The following is a 15,274-nucleotide window of genomic DNA, read 5'->3' on the forward strand; positions in this document are numbered from 1 at the left end:
CCTGGTCCATTGTGGATTGATAACTAGAGCGTATTAAATCGCAGAGGCTACAGCAATGAGTAATAGTAAAAAAGAAAAAACAACATCCAGTGTTACTCAATATGTTTGGAGTGTTGGCAGTCAACGTTGTTGTAATTGGCTTCAATGAGCCTAGCCTACATGTCTTTACACATCGCATTTCTCTTAAAATAAAACATACTAGGCTCCCATAAATTGTATTGTATGAGTGAGCCACGTTCTCAATAAGCAAAATATAGCCTAGGCCAGGGGTGTCAAACTCATTCCATGGAGGGCCGGCCGAGTGTATGCTGGTTTTCGTTATTTCCTTTCAATGTGTCCAATTAAGACCTAGACACCCAGGTGAGGGGAGTTCCTAACTAATCAGTGACCTTGCCGCAAGCTCTGGACCTTTACACCGGATCATCGCAGCTAGCTAGCTGCAACCGAGTGGCTATTGTTGGATAACGCCTCTGTCCCAAAGAAAGCACCAGTTAGCCTTGAGCTAGACTCGAGCTAGGCCAATCTCCCGGCTAGCTGACAAAGTATTCTTGGGCTACAATACCTCTTTTGCCAATTGACCTGGACCCTTTATTGTCGACAAGGATCCACGCCGAGCCATCACGACTGGTCTGCCAACGTAATTGTCCGATGTGGTTTCAACAGGCTTTTCCGTTGTGATGTCGCCGAAGACCCATCTGCAAGCCCCGGCCCGCTAGCTTTTTGAACGCTGTGTCTCACGCTCGCCTACCGTAGTATCGACTACCGAACGGCTCCCTGACTCACCTATTGCTGCTCATTGGACTCTATGATCACTCGGCTATACAGCTGATGCCTGCTGGACAGTTCACTAACACGGTACCTCATTTTGTTTATCTGTCGGCCCCAGCCTCGAACTCAGGTCCTGTGTGTACCTAACTGAACCTCTATGCCCGCTCATCGCCATTTACCCGTTGTTGTCTTAGCTCTCCCGATCAACATCTGTGATTGCTTTATGCCTCTCTCTAATGCCAATATGTCTTGTCTACAGCTGTTTCTGCTAGTTCTTATTGTTTTATTTCACTGTAGGGCCCCCAGTCCCGCTCAACATGCCTTAGATAGCTCTTTTGTCCAGGCCCTGTAGCCCCCAGTACTACACCTCTCATTTGTTGACTTCTGTAACCGTAAAAGCCTTGGTTTCATGCATGTTAACATCAGAAGCCTCCTCCCTAAGTTTGTTTTATTCACTGCTTTAGCACACTCACCAACACTGATGTCCTAGCTGTGTCTGAATCCTGGCTTCGGGAGGCCACCACAAATTCAGAAATGTCCATCCCCCACGTCACCATTTTCCATCAAGATAGAACTGCCAAAGAGGGCGGAGATGCAATCTACTGCAGAGAATAGCCTGCAGAGTTCTGTCATACTATCCAGGTCTGTGCCCAAACAGTTCAAGCTTCTACTTTTAAAAATCCACCTTTCCAGATATAAGTCCCTCACTGTTGCCGCTTGTTATAAACCCCCGTCAGCCCACAGCTGTGCCCTGGACACCATATGTGAATTGATTGCTCCCCATCTATCTTCAGAGTTCATACTGTTAGGTAACCTAAACTGGGATATGCTTAACACCCCAGCTGTCCTACAATCTCAATCTCACACAAATTATCAAGGAACCTACCAGCTACAACCCTAAATCCGTAATCATGGGCACCCTCATAGATATCATCCTGACCAACTTGCCCTCTTTTTAATAGTTTTATTTTATTTCAACATTATTTAACCAGGTAGGCTAGTTGAGAACAAGTTCTCATTTGCAACTGCGACCTGGCCAAGATAAAGCATAGCAATTTGACACATACAACAACACAGAGTTACACATGGAATTAACAAAACATAGTCAATTATACTGTAGAAAAAATAAAACAAAGTCTATATACAGTGATGAGGTAAGATAAGTAAAAAATACACTGTTGTCTTCAATCCAGGATCTCAGCGATCACTGCCTCATTGCCTGTGTCCGTAATGGGTTCGCGGTCAAATGGCCCCCCCTCATCACTGTTAAACTCTCCCTAAAACACTTCAGCGAACAGGTCTTTCTAACCAACCTGGCGCGGGTATCCTGGAAGGATATTGACCTCATCCCATCAGTAGAGGATGCCAGGTTGTTCTTTAAAAGTGCTTTCCTCACCATCTTAAATAAGAATGCCCCATTCCAAAAATGTAGAACTAAGAACAGATATAGCCCTTGGTTCACTCCAGACTTGACTGCCCTTGACCAGCACAAAAACATCCTGTGGCGTACTACATTAGCGTCGATTAGCCCCCGTGATATGCAACTTTTCAGGGAAGTCAGGAACCAATATACACAGTCAGTTAGGAAAGCCAAGGCTAGCTTTTTCAAACAGAAATTTGCATCCTGTAGCTCTAACTCCAAAATGTTCTGGGACACTGTAAAGTCCATGGAGAAAAAGAGCACCTCCTCCCTAGGAAATACTGTCACCACCGATAAATCTACGATAATCGAGAATTTCAAGAAGCATTTATTCCAAGACTGGCCATGCTTTACACCTGGCTACCCCTACCCCGGCCGACAGCTCTGCAAACCTCGAAGCAACTTGCCCAAGACCCCCCCCCTTCTCCTTCACCCAAATACAGACAGCAGATGTTCTGAAAGAGCTGCAAAATCTGGATCCCTACAAATCAGCTGGGCTAGACAATCTGGACCCTCTCTTTCTAAAATGATCTGCCAAAATTGTTGCAACACCTTTTACTAGCCCGTTCAACCTCTCTTTCGTATCGTCGGATCCCTAAAGATTGGAAAGCTGCCGAGGTCATCCCCCTCTTCAACGGGGGTGACACTCTAGACCCAAACTGTTACAAACCTATATCCATCCTGCCGTGGAAATTTCCTCTATTTACCAAATCATGAGAGCAAACCACACACAAGTCAGAGTTAGTTATCACAAAGTCCATCTTTAATTATATGAGCTCTATCACAACCAAGCCAAGAGATACACGCTTGACCTCTCCCCTCTCTCCGGCCCAAGCAACTTAGTCTTGACATAGAACAGGTACTGCAACCCCGCCACAGTATTATACAAAAATAACATTCTGATGAGAAGTAACTTACAAACATATGATGAATATAAAACATCTTACCTATGTTACCAACTAATTCTGATTATTCCCCAACAATCCTGCCTTGCCTTTCTGAAGTCTTCAAAAACCAAGTTAACAAACAGATCACCGACCATTTTCGTACCTTCTCCACTATGCAATCTGGTTTCCGAACTGGTCATGGGTGCACCTCAGCCACACTCAAGTTCCTAAACGATATAGTACTGTGAAAATACAGTACTGTGCAGCCGTCTTCATTGACCTGGCCATGACTGCCTCGCCGGGTTCACCAACTAATTTTCAGACAGAGTTCAGTGTGTTTCAATCGGAGGACCTGTTGTTCGGACCTCTGGCAGTCTCTATAGGGGTGCTAAAGGGTTTAATTCTCAGGCCGAATCTTTTCTCTGTATATATCAATGATATCGCTCTTGCAGGTGTAATTCTCTGATCCACCACTACGCAGACGACACCATTCTGTTTACTTCTGGCCCTTCTTTGGACACTGTGTTAAGAAACCTCCAAACGAGCTTCAATGCCATATAACACTCCTTCCGTGGCCTCCAACTGCTTTTAAATGCTAGTAAAACTAAATGCATGCTCTTCAACCGATTGCTGCCCGCACCCGCCCGCCCGACTAGCATCACTACTCTGGACGGTTCTGACTTAGAATATGTGGATAACTACAAATACCTAGGATTCTGGTTAGACTGTAAACTCTCCTTGCAGACTTACATTAAGCATCTCCAATCCAAAATTAAATCTAGAATCGGCTTCCTATTTCGCAACAAAGCCTCCTTTACTCATGCTGCCAAACATACCCTAGTAAACTGACTATCCTACCGATCCTTTACTCCGGCAATATCATTTACAAAATCGCCTCCAATACTCTACTCAGCAAATTAGATGTAGTCTATCACAGTGCCATCCCTTTTGTCACCAACCACTGCGACTTGTATGATCTCGTTGGCTGGTCCTCGCTACATATTGGTCGCCAAACCCACTTGCTCCAGGTCATCCATAGGTCTTTGCTAGGTAAAGCCCCACCTTATCACAGCTCACTGGTCACCATAGCAACACCCACCCGTAGCACATGCTCCAGCATGTGTATTTCACTGGCCAAAGCCAACTCCTCATTTGGCCGCCTTTCCTTCCAGTTCTCTGCTGCCAATGACTGGAACGAATTGCAAAAATCACTGACGCTGGAGACTTATATCTCCCTCACTAACTTTAAGCATCAGCTGTCAGAGCAGCTTACCGATCACTGCAGCTGTACACAGCCCATCTGTAAATGCCCACCCAACTACCTCATCCCATATTGTTTTTTTTCTTCTCTTTTGTACCCCAGTATTCTCTACTTGCACATCATCATCTGTACATCTATCACTCCAGTGTTTATGCTAAATTGTAATTATTTTGCCACTATGGCCTATTTATTGCCTTAACTCCTTACTTGATTTGCTCACACTGTATACAGATTTTTCTATTGTGTTATTGACTGTACGTTTGTTTATCCCATGTGTAACTCTGCTGTTTTTGTTGCTCTGCTTTGCTTTATCTTGGCCAGGTCGCAGTTGTAAATGAGAACTTGTTCTCAACTGGCCTACCTGGTTAAATATAGGTGAAATAAAATAAAAAATAAAACTGAATTGATCCATCTCTGGAGGGACCTGAAAAGAGCTGTGCAGCGACACTCCCGAACCAACCTGACAGAGCTTGAGAGGATCTGCAGAGAACAATGGGAGAAAGTCGACAAATACAGATGTGCCAACCTTGTAGCGTCATACCCAAGAAGACTCGAGGCTGTAATCACTCTCAAAGGTATTTAAAAAAAAGTACTCAGAAAAGGGTCTGAATACTTATGTAAATATCATTTCAGTTTTTATATTTTTTTAATTTGCAAGAAATTTGAATAACCTGTTTTAGCTTAGTCAAATTGGGTTATTGTACGTAAATTCACGAGGGAATAAAAAACAATTTAATCAGTTTTAGGATAAAGTTTTAGGATAAAGCTGTAAATTGTAAAAAGTCAAGAGGTCTGAATACTTTTCGAATGCACTGTAAGTGAATTTGTCCCAATACTTTTGGTCCCCTAAAATAGGTGGACTATGAACAACAAGGAGGTTCTAAACGGTTCACCCGAAATAGATGAAAATACCCTCAAATTAAAGCCGACAGTCTGCACTTTAACCTCCTAGTGTATCATTTCAAATACAAAGTGCTGGCATACAGAGTCCTAATAATTTTGTAGCTCACTGTATGTTGATGTTGCTGGAGATGCTGAATATTAAGTAGAACAATTTTTTAATTTCCTTTTAAGTTTGACTGCATCATGAACTTTACCCAGTTCCAGCCCAGCTAATAATTATAGGGAGAGAGAACTTGTATTGTTACCTGCTTGTATTGTTACCCGTAATGTTGAGTGTCCAGTTTTCTGTTTTTGCTAACATTTTATCCATGTTAGCAAAAACCTTCTGAGAACCATTTTAGCATGTCTTTGCATTAGAGTTAGGAGAACATTCTCTTAATATCAAACAGCACATACCCAGAACATGGTCACCATGTTCTCAGAATATACAATATTAATGTTCTAGACATGTTTCATGGGACGTTGCAAGAACATCTTATGTGTCCAGTTTGAGGGTTAGGAGAATATTCCATTAACGTCCCACCAAACATACACAGAACATGGTTACCATGTTCTCACAACAAAATATATTCATGTTCTACACACATTTCTTGGTAACGTTTGCAAGAACATTCGTGTCCAGTTTTCTAAGGATTAGGAGAATTTTCCATCCATGTCCCACCAAACATACACAGAACATGGTTGACATGTTCTCAGAACATAAGATATTAATGTTCAAGGCACGTTTCATGAGAACGTTACAAAAACATTCACTGGGCCCTAACTATACTGGCCCAATAAGCACATAGCCTAGAGATAACCCTTATTGGGACAGTGGTTAGAGTGGTCATCATTTGTGCTCATCATCATTGGGTTTGAAGCCCACTAGGTCTTCCATTGCTCTCACATTCTTAGCAATATATGTTAAAGTCAGTATTTAGCAAAAGTTACAACACACCTATCTGATCTAATTAAAGCAGAACTTCACCCTCTGATTTGGACTCGTTTTTTGGCTTGTTCCTAAAGAAATGCTGGTGGCTATGACAGAAGCCACACATGAGTAGTAGTAGTAGTAGTAGTAGTAGTAGTAGTAGTAGTAGTAGTAGTAGTAGTAGTAGTAGTAGTAGTAGTAGTTCTTATTCTATGATATCATGGCAGTCCGCAAACAAACGTTAAAGGTGCATGCCGCCATCTACTGTGCTGGAGTGTGGTCAATCGCGGTTTACAACGTTAGTTCCACATTTCTAAATCCTACCTAACTCAGTACTTGTGAAAAAATAAAAAAAGGGCCCTACTAATTTCTAATAGACCCTCCCCCATCGCAAAAATCCTTTCCAAACCCCTCCAACCCTATCTAACCTCAATGATCCCTCACTTCAAGCCTTCTCTCTCGTCAACATAGTTACAGCAATATACAATGCATTCGAAAAGTATTCAGACCCCTTGACTTTTTCCACACTGCTACATTACAGCCTTATTCTAAAATTGATCAAATTGTTTTCCCCACCTCAATCTACATACTATACCCCATAATGACAAAGAAAATACATTGTTGCTAATTTATTCAATTAAAAAAACTGATATCACATTTACATAAGTGTTCAGATCCTTTACTCAGTACTTTGTTTGCACCTTTGGCAGCGATTACGGCATCGAGTATGAATCTACAAGCTTGGCACACCTGTATTTGGGAAGGTTCTCCCATTCTTCTCTGTAGATCCTCTCAAGCTCAGGTTGGATGGGGAGCGTTGCTGCACATGCATTTTCAGGTCTCTCCAGAGATTTTCGATCAGGTTCAAGAATGGGCTCTGGCTGAGCCACTCAAGGACCTTCAGAGTCTTGTCCCGAAGCCAGTCCTGCGTTGTCTTGGCTGTGTGCTTAGGGTCGTTGTCCTGTTGGAAGGTCAACCTTTGCCCCCAGTGTGAGGTCCTGAGCGCTCTGGAACTACATCAAGGATCTCTGTAGTTTACTCTATTCATCTTTCCCCCGATCCTGACTAGTCTCCCAGTCCCTGCCTCTAAAAAAGATGCCGACAGCATGATGCTGCCACCACCGTGCTTCCCCGTAGGGATGGTTCCAGGTATCCTCCAGACGTGACGCTTTGCATTCAGGCCAAGAGTACAATAATGGTTTCATCAGACCAGAGAATCTTGTTTCTCATTGTCTGAGAGTCTTTAGGTGCCTTTTTGGCAAACTCCAAGTGGCCTGACATGTACCTTTTACTGAGGAGTGGCTTCCATCTGGCCAATCTACCATAAAGGCCTGATTGGTAGAGTGCTGCAGAGATGGATATCCTTCTGGAATGTTCTCCCATCTCCACAGAGGATCTTTGGAGCTTTGTCAGAGTGACCATTGAGTTCTTAGTCACCTCCCTGACCAAGGCCCTTCTCCCCCGATTGCTCAGTTTGGCCGGGCAGCCAGCTCTAGGAAGAGTCTTGGCGGGTCCAAACTTCCTCCATTTAAGAATGATGTAGGCCATTGTGTTCTTGGGGACCTTCAATTCTGCAGAAATGTTTTGGTACTCTTCCCCAGATCTGTGCCTTGACACAATCCTGTCTTGGAGCTCTACGGACAATTCCTTCGACCTCATGGCTTTATTTTTGCTCTGACATGCACTGTCAACTGTGGGACCTTATACAGACAGGTGTGTGCCTTTCCAAATCATGTCCAGTCAGTTGAATTTACCACAGGTGGACTCAAACAAGTTGTAGAAACATCTCAAGCATGATCAATGGAAACAGGATGCACTTGAGCTCAATTTCGAGTCTCATAGCAAAGGGTCTGAATACTTATGTAAATAAGGTATTTCTGGTTTTATTTTAATACATTTGCAAAAATATCTAAACCTGTTTTCACTTTGTCATTATGGGGTATTGTGTATAGATTGCTGAGAAAAAAAGTATATTTAATCAATTTTAGAATAAGGCTGTAACATGAAAATATGGAGCATGTGCTGTTACATTGCCTTCAGAAAGTATTCAGACCCATTGACTTTGCAAACAGACGGAGATCGTCAAAGGTAAACTATTTATTTTAATGCAGTTTGTGATTATGTTACCCCTGTGCTGGTTAATTTTTTTATATTTTTTTATGCTCAGATAATTGCATCGTATTCTTTCGCAGTAAATCCTTTTTTAAATCTGACAACGCAGTTGGATCAGCAAGATTCTAGGCTTTCGATACATGTGAGACACTTGTATTTTCATGAATGTTTAATATGACTATTTATGTAGCGATCACCGTATGTTGTGGAATTTCAGCCTGCTAGCGGGTTCCGTGCGCAGGGGTTAAAGTCCCAAGCTACTAGAAGCGCCGCCTCTGGGTGAGCGTTTTCTTGTTTGCTTATGACAGAATGCAGCTCATTCAATGCGGTCTTAGTGCCAGCCTCAGTCTGTGGTGGTATGTAAAACAGCTTAAAAAAATACAGATGAAAACTCTGGGTAGATAGTGTGGTGTACAGCTTATCATGAGATACTCTACCTCAGACGAGCAATAGCCCAAGACTTCCTTAGATATCGTGCACCAGCTGTTATTTACAAATATTCATAGTCCGTCGTCCCTTGTCTTACCAGACGCTGCTGTTCCTGCCTGCCAGTACAGCGTATAACCAGCCAGCTGTATGTTGATAGTGTCATCGTTCATCCCAGACTCCGTGAAGCATAACATATTACAGGTTTGAATGTCCAGTTGGTAGTTTAATCTTCTGCATAGGTCATCCATTCTAGTTTCCAAAGAGTGCACGTTTGCTAGCAGAATGAAAGGAAGTGGGGGTTTATTCGATCGCCTATGAATTCTCAGAAGGCAGTCCAAACGTTTCTCCGCCTTCTCTTCATGCAAATCACGGGGATCTGGGCCTGTTCCCGGGAGAGTAGTATATCATTCACGTCGGGCTCAGACTCGCTAAAGGATAATGTTACGGTTTTCTTGTGGTGAAGGAGAGGCGGACCAAAATGCAGCGTGGTTATTTGTATACATCTTTAATAAAGATCAGAGACAACGATAAACACCTGCCTCTGATTGAGAACCACTCCAGACATCCATAGACAACCCCACTATACCACAATTCCAATACCTACAAAAACCCCAAGACAAAACACACCACATAATAAACCACATGTCACACCCTGGCCTAACCAAAATAATAAAGAAAACACAAAATACTAAGACCAGGGCGTGACAGACCCCCCCCCCCCCCCCCAAGGTGCGGACTCCCGGCCGCACACCTAAACCCATAGGGGAGGGTCCGGGTGGGCGTCTGTCCACGGTGGCGGCTCCGGCGCGGGACGTGGACCCCACTCCAACAAAGTCTTAGTCCGCATGCATCGCGTCCTTAGATTGGCAACCCTCGCCGCCGACCTTGACTTAGTAACCCTAACAAAGGGCCCCACTGGACTGAGGGGCAGCTCCGGACTGAGGGACAGCTCGGGACTGAGGTTTAAGTTAAGCTTTTCTGATGTACCAAATACTTATGTCATGCAATAAAATGCAAATTAATTACTTAAAAATCATACAATGTGATTTTCTGGATTTTTGTTTTAGATTCAGTCTCTCACAGTTGAAGTGTACCTATGATAAAAATTACAAACCTCTATATGCTTTGTAAGTAGGAAAACCTGCAAAATCAGCAGTGCATCAAATACTTGTTCTCCTCACTGTAACTAAGTACGAATAGTGCCCGCTGGCTGTGTTAAAGGCAGTTTTCCACTCATCTCCCTCCCGTATCCGAACCAGATGGTAGGCGTTCCGAAGTTCCAACTTTGAGAAGATGGTCACTCTCTGAAGAGGTTCGAAAGCCGAGGAGATGAGTGCTAGAGGGTAAAGTTTTTTAACCATGTCATTAAGGCCCCTGTAGTCGATACATGCGTGCAGAGTTTTGTCCTTCTCCACAAAGAAGACAACGATAAAGAAGAGGCCGATGGACAAATACACCCTGCAGCGAGAGAGTTCTCAATGTACTCCTCCATAGCCTTGGTCACCGGACCCAACAGGGGCTGGGCCGACGAAAGACAATGAGCATGGCAGAACGGGCTCCAACCCAAAATAGAACCAGTAGTCCAGTCGATCAGGGGATTGTGCTTCTGGAGCCATGAATATCCCAAAATCCCTGTACGGCTCATCGTACCTACTGACGAGCCAGGTCTTTTTAATGGACAGGTGGAAATATATTGTCCTGTAGTCCCACAATACAGACAGCTCCTGGTGTTCAGTCTGAGTAAACGTTCACCCAGAGACTATCGAGCCCTTGCCAGTAGCTTGGGATCTAAAGGAGGCGAGTCGACCACCCTCTCAGATTCCCGTGAGCACTCGGGTGACATCTGATTCTCTCAGAAATTACTTTGTGGGTTTCCGGGATTCCTCGGAGGCAAGGTGGGAATCGAGGGCGACAGGAAACAGATTCCCTCTCCCTGCTACATTCTCTTAGCCGCCCATCGATCCAGATGGTCAAGGTTATGAGGGAGTGGAGGTCCATGGGCAGCTCCTGGGCTGCGAGCCCATCTTTGATCAACTCTGATAATCCGTGAAGGAACATGTTGAACAATGCTTCTGGGTTCCAGGTACTCTCAGCCACCAATGTACAAAAATCCACTGTGTCGTCTGCCACACTACGGGAGTCTTGACGTAGCTGGAGCAGTTTACGAGCAGCCTCTCACCCGTACAATGGAGAATCGAACACCTTCCGTACTTCCGCCACAAACTCCTTCAGACTGAGGCAGACGGTAGACTGTTGCTCCCATACCGCTGTAGCCCAGGCGATTGCCCTCCTGGACATCAGCATTATGAGGTACGCTATCCTCAAGTGGCCCGAGGGGAACGACGAAGGCTGCAGCTCGAAGGTGAGGAAGCACTGGGAGAGAAAGGCCCGGCAGTTTCCAGAATCTTCAGCGTAGCGCTCCAGAGGTGGTAAGAGGGTTTCTCGAGACACTGGGGTAGGCTGGGAAGAAGCGCCGCTGGTGGTGGTGTTGCTGAGAGTCTGGGGAATTACTGGAGTGGCTTGCTGCCTTGAGGGGAATCCACGGAATCGCTCCAGCAATGTATTGAATGCATGGTCATGTCGTTCTGCCAGGGTATGGAGTCCTTCCATAAGGCATTGCAGTAACTCCTTGTGTCTTCCAATGGTGGCTCCTTGCTGGAAGACAGCATTGTGGAGCTGGTCTGAGTCTGCTTGGATCAGTCATGGCCAGTTTGTACTATCACGACTCAGGATATGACCCATATGCAGACACAAGAGGCGGATAGTACAGTTCTCAGGCAGAGGTTCGTTATCAGGTCAGAGTCAGGCAGGTACAGGACAGCAGGCAGGCTCGGGGTCAGGTTAGGCAGAGGTTCGTTATCAGGTCAGAGTCAGGCAGGTACAAGACAGCAGGCAGGCTCGGGGTCAGGGCAGGCAGAATGGTCAGAACCTGGAAAACTAGGAAACAAACACTTTAGAAACAGGATAACAGGAAAGCACTCGTTAAACCTGACAAGGCGAACTGGCAATAGACAAACTGAGAACACAGGTATAAATACTCAGGGGATAATGGGGAAGATGGGCGACACCAGGAGGGGAGTGGAGACGAGCACAACGACAGGTGAAACCGATCAGGGTGTGACAGAAGCTAGAAACCACAAGTGTCTATCCAGATAATGAAAAGGCACCCACAAAAGAAAGTTCAAGGAACTTATTTACATATTACATTTTATTTGCAGTGTGCATAGTCATGAGCAAAGTCATTATAGACTATCATTTCACTTCCCTTGTGAGAACCATGAGCACGAGCTTACTTGGCTTTGCTGTACCGCAGCCAAAGCCTGCCAAAAGCCTATTTTAACCATTTCAAAGATGACTGAATTACAGTTCATATAAGCAAATCAGTCATTTGAAATAAATTAATTATGCCCTAATCTATGGATTTCCCATGAATGCGAATGCAGATATGCATCTTTGGTCACAGATACCTTAAAAAGGGTATCAGAACACCAGTCAGCATCTGGTGTGACCATCTGGTGTGATCATCTCCCTTGCAGAGAGTTGATCCGGGTATTGGTTGTGGCTACCACTCCTCTTCAATGGCTGTGCAAAGCTACTGGATATTGTCGGGAGCTGGAACACACTGTTGTACGTTGATCCAGAGCATCCCAAACATGCTCAATGGTGATATGTCTGGTGAGTATGCAGGCTGTAAAGGTTTTTCCTCCTCTTCGTCTGAAGAGGAGAGGCGAGAAGGATCGGAGGACCAATGCGCAGTGTGGTAAGTGTCCATGGTTGTTTATTTAAAAACAAAACCGAAACAGTACCATGTGGCGAACAAACACAGACATGGAAACAATCACCCACAAAACAACAGTGAAACCCAGGCTACCTAAGTATGATTCTCAATCAGAGACAACTAACGACACCTGCCTCTGATTGAGAACCATACTAGGCCGAACACAGAAAACCAACCTAGAAACACAAAACATAGAATGCCCAACCAACTCATGTCCTGACCAACTAAAACAAACAAATAACACAAGAACTAGGGTCAGAACGTGACACAGGCCATGGAAGAACATTTTCAGCTTAGAGGAATTGTGTAAAGATCCTTGCGACATGGGGTTGTGTATTATTATGCTGAAATATGAGGCGATGGCATGGATGAATGGCACGACAATGGGCCTCAGGATCTCATCACGGTATCTCTGTGCATTCAAATTGCCATTGATAAAATGCAATTGAGTTTGTTGTCCGTAGCTTATTCCTGCCAGCGAAGAGGAGCATTTGCCCACTGAAGTCTGTAACGACTTCAAACTGCAGTCAGGTCAAGACCCTGGTGAGGACAACAAGCACACACATAAGCTACCCTGAGAAGGTTTCTGATAGTTTGTGCAGAAATTCTTCAGTTCTGCAAACCCACAGTTTCATCAACTGTCTGGGTGGCTGGTCTCAGACGATCCCTCAGGTGAAGAAGCCGGATGTGGAGGTCCTGGGCTGGCTTTGTTACACGTGGTTTGCGGTTGTGAGATCGGTTGGACATATTGCCAAATTCTCTAAAATTATGTTGTTGATGGTTTATGTTAGAGAAATTAACATTCAATTCTCTGGCAACAGCTCTGGTGGACATTCCTGCAATCAGCATGTCCATTATTATTATTTTTAATTCTTCAAGCTCTGTCGAATTGGTTGTTGATCATTGCTAGACAAGCATTTTTAGGTCTTGCCATAGATTTTCAAGCAGATTTAAGTCAAACTGTAACTCAGCCACTCAGGAACATTCACTGTCTTCTTGGTAAGCAACTCCAGTGTAGATTTAACTTTGTGTTTTAGGTTATTGTTAAACGCCCCGTTAAGGTTATTGGTCACGCCCTGACCTGAGATATATTTTTTCCTTACATTTTGGTTAGGTCAGGGTGTGACTAGGGTGGATACGCTAGTTTTTGTATTGTCTAGGGGTTTTGCATTGTCTAGGGTTTTTGTAGGTCTAGGTATTTGTATGTTTATGTTTATGGTGGCCTGATATGGTTCCCAATCAGAGGCAGCTGTTTATCGTTGTCTCTGATTGGGGATCATATTTAGGTATCCATTTCCCTTTGGTGTTTGTGGGTTCTTGTCTATGTGTAGTTGCCTGTCAGCACACATTTGTATAGCTTCATGTGTCGTTTTGTTATTTTGGTTAGTTTGTTCAGGGTTCATGCTTAATAATTTATTAAAGAATGTACGCATACAACACTGCGCATTGGTCCGATCCTACGACGAATGTGACACCCAGTGTCCGGTGGTAAGTACACTGGACCAGGTTATCCTCTAGGATTTTGCTTTTGTTTAGCGCCAATCCATTCATTTTTTTTATCCTTAAATATTCCCCAGTCCTTAATGATTACAAGCATGCCCAAAACATGATGCAGCCACCACTATGCTTGAAAATATGAAGAGTGGTACTCGGTAATGTGTTTTGTTGAATTTGGCTCAAACATAGCACTTTGTATTCAGGAGAAAAACTGAATTGCTTTGCCACATGTTTTGCACTATTACTTTAGTGCTTTGTTTCAAACAGGATGCATGCTTTGGAGTATTTTTATTCTGCACAGGTGTCCTTCTTTTAACTCTGTCCATTATGTCAGTATTGTGGTGTAACTACAATGTTGTTGGTCCATCAGTTTTTATTTTTTTTTTATTTAACCAGGCAAGTCCGTTAAGAACAAATTCTTATTTACAATGATGGCCTACCCCGGCCAAACCCGCCCTATGGGACTCCCAATCACAGCCGGATGTGATGCAGGCTGGATTCGGACCAGGGACTGAGATGCAGTGCCTTAGACCACTGCACCACTCGGGAGCCCAAAACCAGCCATTAAAACCTCATGGTGAAATTCCTGAGCAGCTTCCTTCCTCTCTGGCAACTGAGATATGTTGGAAGCCTGTATCTTTGTAGTGACTGGGTGTATTGATACACCATCCAAAGTGTTGTATCCAACAAACAATAGTTGCCCTAAATTCAAAAACCTCCCTGGTCTTTGTGGTTGAATCTGTGTTTTAAATCTACTGCTCGACTGAAGGACTTTAAAGATAATGTGTGGGGTACAGAGTTGAAGCGGTCATTATAAAACCATGTTAAACCATTTTTGCACTCAGTGTGAGTCCATTTAACTTATTATATGATTTGTTTAGATATTTAAATATTTACTCCTGAACTTATTTATGCATGCCACAAGAAAGGGATTGAATACTTGACTCAAGACATTTATATTTTCATTATTAATTTGTACAAATTTCGAAAAACATCACTCCAACATGACATAATGGGGTACTGTGTGTAGGCCAGTGACAAAAAAAAATCTAAATTTTATCCATTTTAAATTCAGGCTGTAACACAACAAAATGTGGAAAAAGTCAAGAGGTGTTAATACTTTCTGAAGGCGCTGTAACATTAGCAAGATACTGTAGCTACAGCAGCTGTCAGTGCCCTATTTGTTGATGTTTATCAACTCCACGTCGAAATTCCCACACAGAATTCGTGAATATGTATAAGTAGCCTTCGTCATTCCTCGGAAGTGGAACCTAAACGTGCATTTCCTCTTTATGACAGTAAATTACTT

The sequence above is a fragment of the Oncorhynchus mykiss genome, chromosome 6, assembly GCF_057628025.1.
Source record: "Oncorhynchus mykiss isolate SJ-2025 chromosome 6, ASM5762802v1, whole genome shotgun sequence".
In the NCBI taxonomy this organism is placed as follows: Eukaryota; Metazoa; Chordata; class Actinopteri; order Salmoniformes; family Salmonidae; genus Oncorhynchus; species Oncorhynchus mykiss.